This window comes from Amblyomma mixtum, chromosome 1 (assembly GCF_055824585.1).
Source record: "Amblyomma mixtum isolate Tamu chromosome 1, ASM5582458v1, whole genome shotgun sequence".
In the NCBI taxonomy this organism is placed as follows: Eukaryota; Metazoa; Arthropoda; class Arachnida; order Ixodida; family Ixodidae; genus Amblyomma; species Amblyomma mixtum.
The window spans coordinates 130,629,894-130,643,250 of NC_143012.1; the positions used below are offsets into that span (position 1 = coordinate 130,629,894).

At 44.3% G+C, this 13,357-nt stretch overlaps 1 pseudogene; it reads right to left on the bottom strand.

The window, feature by feature from the left end:
* Positions 1-3,483: 3,483 nt before the first annotated feature.
* Positions 3,484-7,664, bottom strand: LOC149367606 (uncharacterized; annotated as a pseudogene).
* Positions 7,665-13,357: the final 5,693 nt, after the last annotated feature.

Genomic DNA, 13,357 nt, shown 5'->3' on the forward strand with positions numbered 1-13,357 from the left:
GCTGTTGAAAGACAGCATTTACTTCGGCCCCCTGCATCATCATGTACAACGTGGTGATGAAATAAAGATTATTATTATTATTATTATTATTATTATTATTATTATTATTATTATTATGTCGTGCATAAAGAAGTGGGCAACTTTGGTGGTAGTGCCTCGCGCAAGGGCCTTTGTTTCAGCGTAGCAGGTCAAGTAGTCTCGGGCGGCTACGATCCACTTGTGGCCAATCGCCGAGAGAGGAAATGGCCCCAGAAGGTCCATGCTGACATTGTCGAATGGTATTTGCTGCGGATCGATGCACTGAAGCAGTCCGGGAGACCTGAGCGCGAGTTTTTTCTGCCGCTGGCATTGCCGGCATGTCCGGACATAATCGCTGACACTTGAAGTGAGGTGAGGCCAGTAATCGTTCTGTCGGATTCGGGATAAGGTGCGTGTAACTCCAAGGTGGCCGGAAGTCGGTTCATCACGGCAGGCAAGGAGGACCTCATCCCCCAGATGAGACGTTATGACTACCAGGTAAGTTGTTGGACTGGAAGTTCATTCATTTCATTTCATTTATTTGTACTGTCAGCCCAGATCACGGGCTATAACAGGAGTGGATAATGAGGTATGAAAAATTGCAAGAACACAAACATTTGAAACGGGCACAAAATTCACTACATAAAGCGTTCACCACTTATACAAAAAATAAAACACTGGCATATATTTCATGTAGACAATAAAACATCATGCAGCTTATCTAAATATTCCCTAAGTGATTGTGAGGTGACAACAGAGTTTGGTAGCATATTCTATTTCTTAATGGTTCTTGGGAAAAAACTAAACCTAAAGCAATCATTTCGGACTGGGGGCTTTGGTATGTACAAGCTGTGACGATGGCGTGTTATTTCTACAGTTTTAATTTCAAAGTACTCTGAATGGTTTATTTTCAAGTTGCGATTAATAATCTGAAAAAGAAACTTGAGCCTGTCTCATTTGGTTCTAAAATCGAGCGCGTCCAAATCAGCACGTTTACACAAAAACGTTGGGGAATCAGAATAGCGGTACCTATTAAATATAAACCTAGCACCGAGACGCTGAATTCTTTCCAGCTTAGAGCAATTGAATGCAGTGAGGGGGTCCCAAACAATTTTTCCATATTCGAGAATGGGCCTCATCAAGCTCTTAAAAACCAGACATTTGATTGATGTGGTTGCACTATGCATATTTCGTCTGAGGCTCCAGAGTGCTTTTGAGGCCTTGGAATATGTATTATCTATGTGTGAATTCCAACGTAAGTCAGAAGTAAGTGTTAATCCAAGGTACTTGTATTTATTGACCCTGGTTATTATTGTGTCATTGATACTATAACTATAATCTGAGATAGTTTTCTTTCTTGTAATGGTCATAAAAACTGTTTTATTTGGATTTAATACCATCATCCACCTTTTGCACCATTCGTTGATTTTTTGCCAATTTAGATTTAGTTCAACGTGATATTCCGGAGTACCAATTTGTTTATAAATGATGCAGTAGTCTGCATACAATCGGACCGGTACGCTCAGTTCGTTAGGCAAGTCATTGATGAAAATCAAAAACAGGAGCGGGCCCAGGACGCTGCCCTGCGGAACGCCGGAGTCTACTGGACTAATGCTGGATTTATGAGCATGAACTTGAACATACTGTGCTCGACAGGAAAGATAGGACGTAAACCACTTAGATATCGTTTCATTTTTAAATATACATCTGATTTTAAGTAACAGTTTCGGGTGCGAGACTTTATCAAACGCTTTTGCGAAATCTAAAAATACTATATCTGTTTGCATGCGGGAATTAATTGACAAGCAGAGGTCGTGTACAGTTTCAGTGAGTTGTGTGTTTGTGGAAAGTCCCTTGCGAAAGCCATAGAGATTAGCAAATAACAAATTATTACAGTCAAGGTAAGTTAATAAATGTTTGCAGATGATATGTTCAAGTATCTTAGAGCAAGCACAAATGAGGGAAATAGGTCTGTAATTCTCAACGTTCGAAGTAGGACCACTTTTAAGCACAGGCACTATTTTCGCATTTTTCCAAGCAATGGGAAGACAGCCACTGTTGACAGACGACTGAAAAATTTTAGCTAGAATTTTGGAGGTCCACTCTGCATATATATATAAAAATTCATTCGGGATTCCATCTTGGCCTGGACTCTTTTTGGTGTCTATATTCAAGAGCACATTCAGGATCCCTTCCTCACTGATCTCTACATTCAATATAGGAGGACTATCCGCAGGCTGAAAACACGGCGATTCGCCATCATCACGTGTGAAAACTGATGTAAAAATTGAATTAAATCTCTCAGCCAACTCTACGCTCCCTTCATCATTTGCCTGCTTATTTTTACCTGAGCGATTTACATACCTCCAAAACTTGCTAAGTGCCTCGGTTAGAAACCTTGTGAGAGCCTGACTGTAGAATTTGTCTTTACTTTATTTGATGAGGCGTTTTAATTCTTGGCTCATTAGATGTATGGAGCTTTTCAGTACAGGATTTGGATGGTCTGAGCATCTTTTACGCTTACGTTTTAGCTGTCTTTTTTTGTGGATGATATCCCTATTAATCCAAAGATTCCTTCCTCTTATTGTTTTCATGGTTTTAGGAATAAAAATATTGATTCCATGCGCTATCATATTTGCAAAAAACTCCCACAACTCATTGGTTCCAGCTCCGTCTTCATAGAAGCTCATGAATTCCTCAAACGAGTTTTCAAGGTAGTCTAATACGCCGACATCATCAGCAGCAGCAAAATTCAAAACAACTCTTCTACAAGGTTTATGACGGATATCAGGAATCATATTGAGGGACACAACCACCATCTTCAGGTCAGACAAACCTTCTTCCACATCACAACTCTGCAAAAACTCTTGTAAACCGGATGACAAGAAGACAAGATCCAATATCGAAGATGTGGTTGAACATACTCTTGTGCTCTGGTCGACAATCTGGTTCAGATCGCAGCAATATGCGAGTTCAACCAGCTGTTCACCGGTAGCTACACCAACATTGCCAGGAGAAAGAGACAACCAATCAATTTCTGGCAGATTAAAGTAACACACCATAGTGAATTTTGGAGTCCAATAATCTTTTCAAAGCAACAAGCACATCAGTAGTTGAGTTTGGAGCTCGGTAGAAAGCCCCCACTAAGACACTGCGAGAGTTCAGCCTGATTTTGACCCATGCAGTTTCTAAATCTCCAAACCCTTCCATGACAGAAAAGGCTATGTTGCTCTTTATCATTATCGCAACGCCACCACCTCTGCTTTCACGGTCTTTTCTTACTATGGAGTAGCCGGGGGGTGTAACTTCACAGTCTCCGATACCTTTGTGTAGCCAAGTCTCGGTGATTATTATAATATCAGGATCATGTTCAAGACATATACTTTCTATCGCATCTACTTTGTTAATCATACTTCTGGCGTTCACATTTATAATCTTGAAGCAATCAGGTTTATGATCGTTCAGTCACTCATTGCTAGAATCAACCAGGCATTTAAACCGCTGGTTGGCTTCCTCGTCTCAAGCGTAGAGGGTATTATTGACTTTTAACTTATCAAAAATTAACTTTGCTTTCGCACCGCACTTTCGTTCATTCGCACATGAGTTCCAGAGATATTTCCTTATTTCAACAAATCGCTTAGAAAAATCTTCACTTACACTATACGCAGTGCCTTTTAGGTTGAAACAATTACTCAAGATTCTCATCTTGTCCCTAAAGTCTGTAAATTTAACAATGATCGGACGGTCACTACCGGTCGGTCAGCGCCTGTCCTGTGTGTATCCTCCTCTTGTGTGCGTTTTTCGTGTGCGCTTAAATTTCATTTCATTTATAAGCTATGCACCATCTAGCCCAAAGGGGAGTTTTGTTAAGTCACTACCTTCTTTCATCTTTCCAAGTCGGTGAATGCGTTCAATAGAGTCAACCCTTTGTTTAAGTTTCGCTTCAAAAAAACCTCATTCACTTTTTTCAGTAGGACCTCTGCGCTCTCTGACACCTCTTCTTTCATACCTCGTATGATTAGGTTATTGCGTCGCGAGCGATTCTCTAATTCATCAAGTTTTCGGGAAACAGTTGCCATTTCTGTGTCAGATCTTTCATCGTGAATAAACAGCGTGAACGAAGACAGCACAAAAGACAAGAAAACGGACGACACAGCGCTGACTAACAACTGAGGGTTTATTGCTGATCATACAAGTATAAATACATATACTTGTATGAACATAAACCACTTTGTATACCTTTCCCTCTCCGCCGACATCTATGCACTTATACTTGTATGATCAGCAATAAACCCTCAATTGTTAGTCAGCGCTGTGTCGTCCGTTTTCTTCTCTTTTGTGCTGTCTTCGTTCGCGCTGTTTATTCAAGATGATTAACCAACTAGCCCGCCAAAACGTGTTAACAGATCTTTCAGCAAATGTCTCTAGTTTAGAAAGCCTGTCTCTAGCCTGATCGAAGCTTATTAGCTTTTCTTCAATAGTAGACAGCCTGGATTGCACGTCAAGCATGCGTGCCTCTGAAGACATTTGATTTTCCTGAATTTCCTTCAATTTGGCGAGGATTTCAGTTTGAGTTTCCATCACTTGCTTAATCATTTCCGCCGTCTGAGGGCCAGGATTTTCCTCCACATCACCTGATAGCTTCAGCAACAGGCCTACCATTGACATACAATCATTCAAGCAAACGATCAATGTGCGTGGACACGGCAACACGATCAAAAAAGGTAATTGTTGCGGAAGGCGTATTTTGGTTTGGTTTGGTTTATGGGGTTTAACGTCCCGAAGCGACTAAGGCTATGAGGGACGCCGTAGTGGAGGGCTCCGGAAATTTCGACCACGTGAGGTTCTTTAACGTGCACTGACATCGCACAGTACACGGGCCTCTAGAATTTCTCCTCCAAAGAAATTCTAGCCGCCGCAGCCGGGATCGAACCCGCGTCTTTTGGGTCAGCAGCCGAGCACCATAACCGCTGAGCCACCGCGGCAGCTGAAGGCGTATTTTCGTTCACCAACCTGCACAAACAGTGGTACAACAGCCGACATTGTCACGACGATGTTGCCGCGTCCACTGCCGATGGAAGGCCCAGACGTTCCTTTTATAGATAGATAGATAGATCTTTATTTAGACAACAAGGTCTCGGATACAGGGGCAAAAGGCAGATGCACTCTGCCTGACGGGGCCCAAGCACCCGACACAATGCTCAGGACAAGCGGCAAAAGAAGCAAGAGCTTCATACACTCTCATTACAAAAACAAAAAATAATTATACAAGGTAAAAGTAGGAGGAAGGTGCATACTTTTGCAATGACATAATTAAAGTAAATATTTACAAGGCACATCACAACAAGAAAAACACGAGAATTCACAGAGTTGACGGAAAAACAGGGACATCAAGAATTTCTGTGTGAACAACCCTTTAATCATTCGGGCGAGAAAGGAGGTAAGCTTTAGCATTTCTTTTGAAGGACTTTTGGGAAACAGATTTCTGAATAATTTCTATGGCCTGTGTATGTTTATTTAGAAGACTGGGAATTAAATATGAAAGCATTTCGGTTCCATAGTTAGTCCTTACGAATGGTACTCTGTAACTGACGTGTCTTAATTTATAAGGCGCGTCACTACTAGAGTTTAATTGAACATATTTAGTGGGATGATGTTTGAAATCGTTAAACACATAAGAAAACAGTTTCAACTCAAATAATTCATTGACTTTTAGAATAGAATGCTTAGAGAAGTACTAACCTGTATGATCATTGTATGCAAGGTTTTCGACATATCGTATTGCTTTTTTCTGTAATGTTATCAGCCTCGTGAGGTTAGTTTTCTTTGTAGATCCCCAAACAAGTAAACAATAATGGAGATGTGATTGAATTAGGGTATAATATAACTGCCACTTCAGCCATTTCGGAACAAGGTCTCGAAGTTTATATAATACACATAATGACCTTGATATGCTGGCATGAATCTTATTAATATGCAGGGTCCAACTCAAGTGTTCTTCAAAGATTATGCCTAAAAATTTGTAGGAAGAAACACGCTCAATTACGCTATTTTTGAATGTAAGATTAATTTCACTGTTATCAGGCTTGTTACGTGCCTTAAATACAATAAGCTTTGTTTTATTAACATTTAACTCTAGTTTATTTATATTCAACCATAAAGACAATTCTTGTAACCATGCATTTGCCTCAGCCTGAATAATACTAAGATTCATGCCAGAAAAAAATACACTGGTATCATCTGCATATAAAATTATTGTGGGAGTTCGAGGGATGGCTATTATATCATTGATATAAAGAATGAAAAATATTGGACCCAAAATAGACCCCTGTGGAACACCGTATATTAATTGACCAGGTTGTGATTGATGACCATTCAAACATGTATACTGCACGCGACCGGAAAGATAAGTACGGATCAGACTTAAGGCAACTCCTCGAATGCCATAAAACGGTAGCTTATAAAATAAAATATCATGTTTAACTGAATCAAATGCCTTCCTGAAATCTAAAGAAAATCCAACTGTAAATTGTTTGTCATCCATATTAGAAAATGTTTTTTCCTTTATACTAACCAATGCCATTTCTGTTGACTTCTTCTCACGAAATCCGAACTGTTCGTTAACAAAAATTTGTCTGTCGTCAAAGAACTTACACAGTCTGATTTTGATCAAATATTCCAGCAGTTTAGAAAACAAAGGGAGTACAGATATAGGTCTGTAGTTGTTTATATTGTCATAAGGGCCACCTTTGTGTAAAACAACCACTCTGGCAATTTTCATACCATCTGGAAATATACCTTGAACTAACGCGTTGTTACATATATACTGCAAGGGCAAGCTAACTAGATCGGCAACAGCAATAATAGGCTCGGCCTTAATTTCATCAGTGCCTGCCGCAGTTGATTTGTCTAGGCTTCTAAGGAATGTGAATACTTCATGTTCGCTGCAAGGATTCAAGAATATGGAACTACCAATTGGAGAGGCAATATACTGAGCAATTTCATGATTTCTATCCTGCTTCTGAGATGATTCGCCAGAGGATAGGAAATGAGCATTAAACTTGTCTGCCAAAGCATCGCCACTGTATTCAACACCATTGAATGTTAATGTGCTGGGAATATGGGTTGTCGCCCTTCCCATGAGGTCGCTCAAACAATCCCATATTTTCTTAGGGCAATTGGAGACTGCTGAAAATTTATTCTGATAATACTGTTTCTTAGCTTTTTTAATATCAGAGCCTAACTTATTTCTAAGTTTTTTGTATTCCTTAAGTATGACTGGATCTTTTGATTGGATGAATTTGTCATAAAGCCTGTCACGGGTTTGAATTCGTCGATATAACTCTCTCGTAACCCACGGCTTTCGAGACTTTTTGTGAGTTTTCCCACTGTATAGGCAAGAGCCTGGCTTGAGGGGGGGATGACGTCACTGTGCTCGATGAAGATGCGCAGATGGTAGAATCCACGTGAAGCCACCCTACCATATCGGAGTTCGTAAAGAATACGCCCCCCGCACCGGATGGGCGAAAAGCATCAGTAGATACCAGGCGACGATCGAAGCCCGTGTCAGCGTACGATGCATTTCCCAAGACGATGGAAATGAATCCAGCAAGAATCTGCACAAACAGTGGTACATCAGCCGACATTGTCACGACGATGTTGCCGCGTCCACTGAGAGTTCGTTCAAGTAGAGTTCGTTTTATAAAGCACCCCTCTCCGCAGGCAGAACGACGATAGTCCACGAGCTAGGTAGCGTGGTACTTTAGGGCGCCCACCTTCGAGATGTTCGATGAGCAGATGCAGCTCGGCGTCGGCACGCTGTCTGGAAACGAGCTCAAACGTGCTGACCGCTCCACTGAACCGATCGTCGCCGCTGGAGGAGGCTCGACGGCAGCGCGTGACAGGCTGTCAGCGGAGGTGTTTTTCCGGCCTGACTTGTAGGTGACGGGGAAATCGAATTCCTGCAGGCGTAATGCCCAACTTGCTAGGCGGCCTAAATGGCTCTTTAAATTTTTCAGCCAGCACAGCGAGTGGTGCTCGCTGACGACCCAGAACGGTCTCCCATACAGGTATGGGCCATTGGTGGTCCCAGAGATTGCTTCCGGGGGGAAGGGGGGGGGGGGGGGTGCGGACAGACCTCCGATTTTTATTTTCATTTTATTTCTACAATTCTTTTTGCGCAATTTGTTGCTGAAAAAAAATTGCCGACGATTACGTTACTTCATAATGCGAAATTTAAGCGCAGCACATTAGCTGTTTCAGCGTTTCGATAATTGAGGCAAAGAATTCGAGCAAGACATGTTATTTTTCACGCATATTCCTTCCTCAAGAAACCCTCCGCTAACAGTTCTTGATTGTCATGTAGAAAGATTCGTGGTAGCCGAAATAGATAAATATATGCTAGACTTGTTGCACCAATGCCTGGTTCTCAAAGAAGTCTATGCAAGTATTTCGCGAGGTTGTCACAAAGGTGGGAAGCGTTACGAGCGAGAAGAACAGAATGTTCTCCCACATGAGTGGTAAGGAATTCCTTTTTGTTTGTCTTTATATCTACATTAAAGTCCCCACCCACCCTGCGACCATGGCAGGTGGCAGTTAATGGCCGATCGCGAGAGTTCGCTCACCGTTGTCAGCGCTAAGACATACGGCTAGCCCACATCTCTCTAATCACCCCACGTACCTATAAGCACGATTCAGGCACATATTGACCCAGGGAGCCAGTTATGCGCACTTCATTTCCTTAAAATGGTCGGAGTGTCAAACTTTCTCGATGCCAACGCCAATGAACACAATGAAAGTCGACGGCCTATGGCTTCAGCGCCGCGTTTCTGGCACAACGTTGTCACTGCCAACGCATGCAGCGCATATCTGTAACTACCGCCACGTAGCTTAAAGCACGATCGAGGTATACTTTGTTCCAAGAGGGCAGTTATTCTCCTTACCTCTCGTTCAGGTGTCTACCGTGATGTGTGAGTGCGCCATTTTCTTTCCTCAAAAACCAATTTACCCCTTTTGCCCTCTGCTTTCCAAGCTCCCGCTCCATTTGTTTCCCACCTTAGAGCGCGGCTAATGTGTTCACTGCTGGTTACAACGGACAACGGCGGCGGCGATGCAGCGAAACGCAGAAACGGGCGCCAAAGAGCTGCGCTCTAAAATAAATGGCGAACGATAACGATGTTATGCCATAACTCATGCTTTGAATGTTAACGGTTACGCGAGCAATGTTCATTTCGATACTAGAGGAAAACAGGTCGTCGGCTGAGGAAGCTCAGAGCACTTGTCCGGGCATTTCACGAGCGGGATTAGCGGCCTTCATTATTCAGTTCGGGGAAGGGGCTTTGCTCCGCCCTCCGTCCTCTCCGCCAAGGAGGCTGGTCGGCGCTCCTTGTCGAGACACCAGAAAGGATGATCCCCTCGCTGGTCGCGTTGTGTCCCATGGTGGGATAAAGACATGAATGGGTGGCTTCTTGTCGCCCCGACGAGGTTGCTGGCCACCGCGACCGCAGGTGAGGGGCACCGCCGCCAAGCCAAGACAACGGGAGGGGGGCGGGGGGGGGGGACGTAGAACTGTGTGGAAGACAGCCGCCAACACGGTCAACGTACAGAATAGGAACTACTTGACGCATCAGAGACGAAAAAGCTTTTCCAGTTCTACGTCGAAAATCGTCTCTCGCCCTACGAGAGCCCGAAAACGATTGTTCCGGAAGATATGCAAAGGCTTTTGAGAGAGGCTACCGCCAAAAATATATTGCGCTTCAGTAGATACTGGTGGTTTTGGTGAATATCGGGCGAACTATGACTGTGCGCGGCTGCTGATGAACAGCTCCTCTGCAATACTGCGCCGTCGATTCTGACTCGGACGACGAACCGCCACCGCAGAGAAACCGCGCTAGATCATCGATGTGCTGCGAAGGGCGCCTGATCAAGGCAGTTTCGAAATCTTTATGCGAGAGAATTCAACACGAGGTAGCCCGGAGAACCGCTTTCTCGCAATAAATTTATTGATAGGAAGTGCACAGATTAAATATCAAAGAACACATTAAAAAAATGACGACAAAGGCGATCGAAAAAGCGAGTCAAAGAAAGGGACGGTCAAAACAAGAAACCAAAAGTTTGAAAATTGCGATTATGGCTCTGCTGAATCCAGGTAAGTAATCTCATTTTAAGTCGGTGCAATTGATGTGTAACTTACGCAGTCGTCTTCACCATTTTTGATGTAGGAAGCCTATATCAACCTGCTCACTGCACGATGCAGTGTCTGAGCGGCCGGCGCCCACCATTTCGGAAAGCGCCGGAAGGCCCGGTGGCAAGCTGCAATACCAGCAACCTCATAGCGGAAGCCGTGGCCCCAGGACGCTCGGCCCCCGGAGCCACGACTCCCACAGTTAAAACAGAGACAGTAGAGAAATACATGTACAGAAAACTCGGACCACGCACGCGGCCTCCGTGCTCACTCGCTTCGGGCTCGGCAACTCCGCGGGCGCTAGGCCTCGCACTCCCTCGATGAAGATCCAGTGGTTCTCGTGCTGAAGAAACTCCAGGGAAAAAGTTGACAAAAAAACGTGTTCATTTTGTTAAAAAGCTGAAATATGTTGCAGCGGATTCCACCTCGCACTCATGAAAGCATGCCGCAGGTCCTAGCGATCGAAATTCACGCTAGGCCCTGCCCTCCCAAGTTCGGACAAAGAGCTTTCTTTTAACGGAACAGCCAGTCGTTCACTATTCCAATCGCAGGCCCCACGTTGGGCTGCGAGATGTCAGGGATTTATGGGGGAGGGGATAAATACGCTCTCCCCCGGTTAATTGCGGCAGACACAGGGCAATATCGCCGGACCCCACCCCGTGGTCGCGTACGCTACCGAGCGCACGCCGACCACGGCGGGCCATGCTTTGAGGTAACAAAGGAATGACACTCTGGCTGACACAAACAAGGAATTTATATCTACAACATCGCCAGGTAGCAACAAAATCCGCTTAAGGGCCTTTCACAGTAGGCCAATAGTCGGTCGATTCGGTCTGCCAGCACCGTGTCGTCGTGGTGTCTGGACCTGTGTCCAACTGCGCCAACTAAAACAGTCGGCCGAGTATCGGCTTCGGCGTCCGGTCCCCCACAAGACGGCATTTGGCCGATGGTCTGTCTGCCAACTCTCAAGTCACACTAGTCAGAGAAATTCGTTTCGGAATAAGGGCTCTTAACAGAACAAGGCCGTTCTTTAGCTTACATACGTTGCTTTCAATCTATTACGCATTCATACACTCCCATATTAATTACTGCATCACTTCATGGGGTAGCCCATACAGAATTCATCTTTCTATACTCATTTCTATGCAAAAACAAGCACTTAGAATAATCACTTTCTCTTCTTTTACCCAGCCGTCTGCACCTTTGTTCCATTCACTACATGTCCTGCCCCTTGAACATCTACACAAATTTCAGGTCCTGGTTTTTCTTTTCAAATTCATCAATAAGTATATAAGTGTTAATTTTGTCCCTGAAAATATAATTACTAATAATAACGTCACGCGTTTTGCTTTGTCGAACAATTTATTGTTGCCAAAAGTACGGACTAATTATGGAAAGGAAACTACATCGTTCTTTGCCATCTCCACTTGGAATAATTTGCTCCCTTCACTGAAATCCCCAATGCCATTGTACAATTTCAAAAAAATGTTAAAACACCACTTGTTTGAATCCTTAGATGTTTAATAACGTTGTTGTGTTTGATATCACTACGTAACATTCATTTGCTGTACACTTCTTTTCTTTTTGTCGCTTTATTTGCCTTTCTTTTTTTTTACCTCGGATTGTTGTGCATGCGCCGGTTTATGTATTCTGTTCATGTAGCCATAGGAGGCCCTATTTGCAGTCTCGACTTTTGGGCCTCCTGATGTATATACCCCATAACCATATACTGTAAATATGAAATAAACTTGAAGGTGCGAGACCTCCCGACGACTAGCCACCTTCATGTTCTATTCGTCTTCTTCTGTCACTGCTGTTCCTTTCCTTTATTATTATTTTATTATTTTCTGCTATGCGAAATTCATGGGCCGGGACGCTTTATTGTCAAGTCTTTTGAATAAGTCCCACCAAAGTGAAGCACTCCTTAACAATCGTGATTATAAATGTAGATTGAGTGCCGCTCAGTACTGAGCCGCACTGATTGCTGGATCAGATTCCCTCAGAAAGGCATGGCTCGAAAAGTTAATCTAGACGCTCGCGTGTAAACAAAAAGTGAGAGATTATTTAAAACAAAACTGTTATAACGAGACTGAAATCAAATTTTTCAACCAAGAGGATTCGGCCTAGAGACCTCAGTATGGAAAACCTATTACCATACCGACGACGTCACGGATGGCTTCAGAAGTGCTCACCAGAAGTGTGACACTAGTGACAGGATTAGTAAAGCCCGCGACATATGAGCGAAAACTCAGTCGGCACCCTGCACCGGTCGCAGCTTGCGAACTGCCGCCCCGCTGCAAGCAGGGTCACACGGAGCGGCAAGCTTCGGTGCGCCGCTCGACTCAAGCTCAAAGCGCACGCTTTGCCACTGAGCAACATTGACTGACCGCTGCTTGAATTCACACCAGAAAGGACAAAACAGCCATGTTATCACAAAGACTGCTTGCTATGCTCGAGCAGTGACCAAGCATGCCCTCGCAAGTCGCAAAAAGCTTTAGGCAACGGCGCCGTCCGCAGTCGCGCCTGGCGACGAACTGCGCTGCTCCCTGGCCGCCCTGGTCGTCGCATCGAAGGCGCCGCGGTCGTCGCTTCGCAAGTCGCCTGCGCTATAATGCAAGGTGCACTATTAAAGTCGCTTTGTTGTCAACAGCATCATCTCACAATAAACTAAAAAATATGGCCTATTTCCGCGACACCTTCGGCAGCCGAGGTAGCATACTGCTGCGGGCACCAGGCGAGCCGGACAGCAACGGCAGGCAAGCGGCAGCTGCGGGGCGGTTCCGGCAAGAACTTTGCTCGTATCACAGTTATTACTCCTACCAGCAACGCGGTATTGATCAATGATACTCAAAAATGATATAATTTTCACATTTCTTCCTCGCAGCTTTTGTTATTTACATCGAAATCAATTTTTAAGCCAATTTTATGACGCCGGCGGACGTGACCCAGGTTGGCCGGACGGCCAGCAGGCTCGGTCTACTTCACGTCCGCACCATAAAACAGCTATGCTATCATAAAGGCTGCCTGGTATATTGGAGCAACGACAGCATGCGTGCGCAAGAGCCGAGCTACGACGCCGCCTGCGGGAGTGCGGGCGACGAACTTCGCTGTTTCCCGGCTGCCCTGGTCGCATTAAGCCTAGCTGGTTTCGCATCG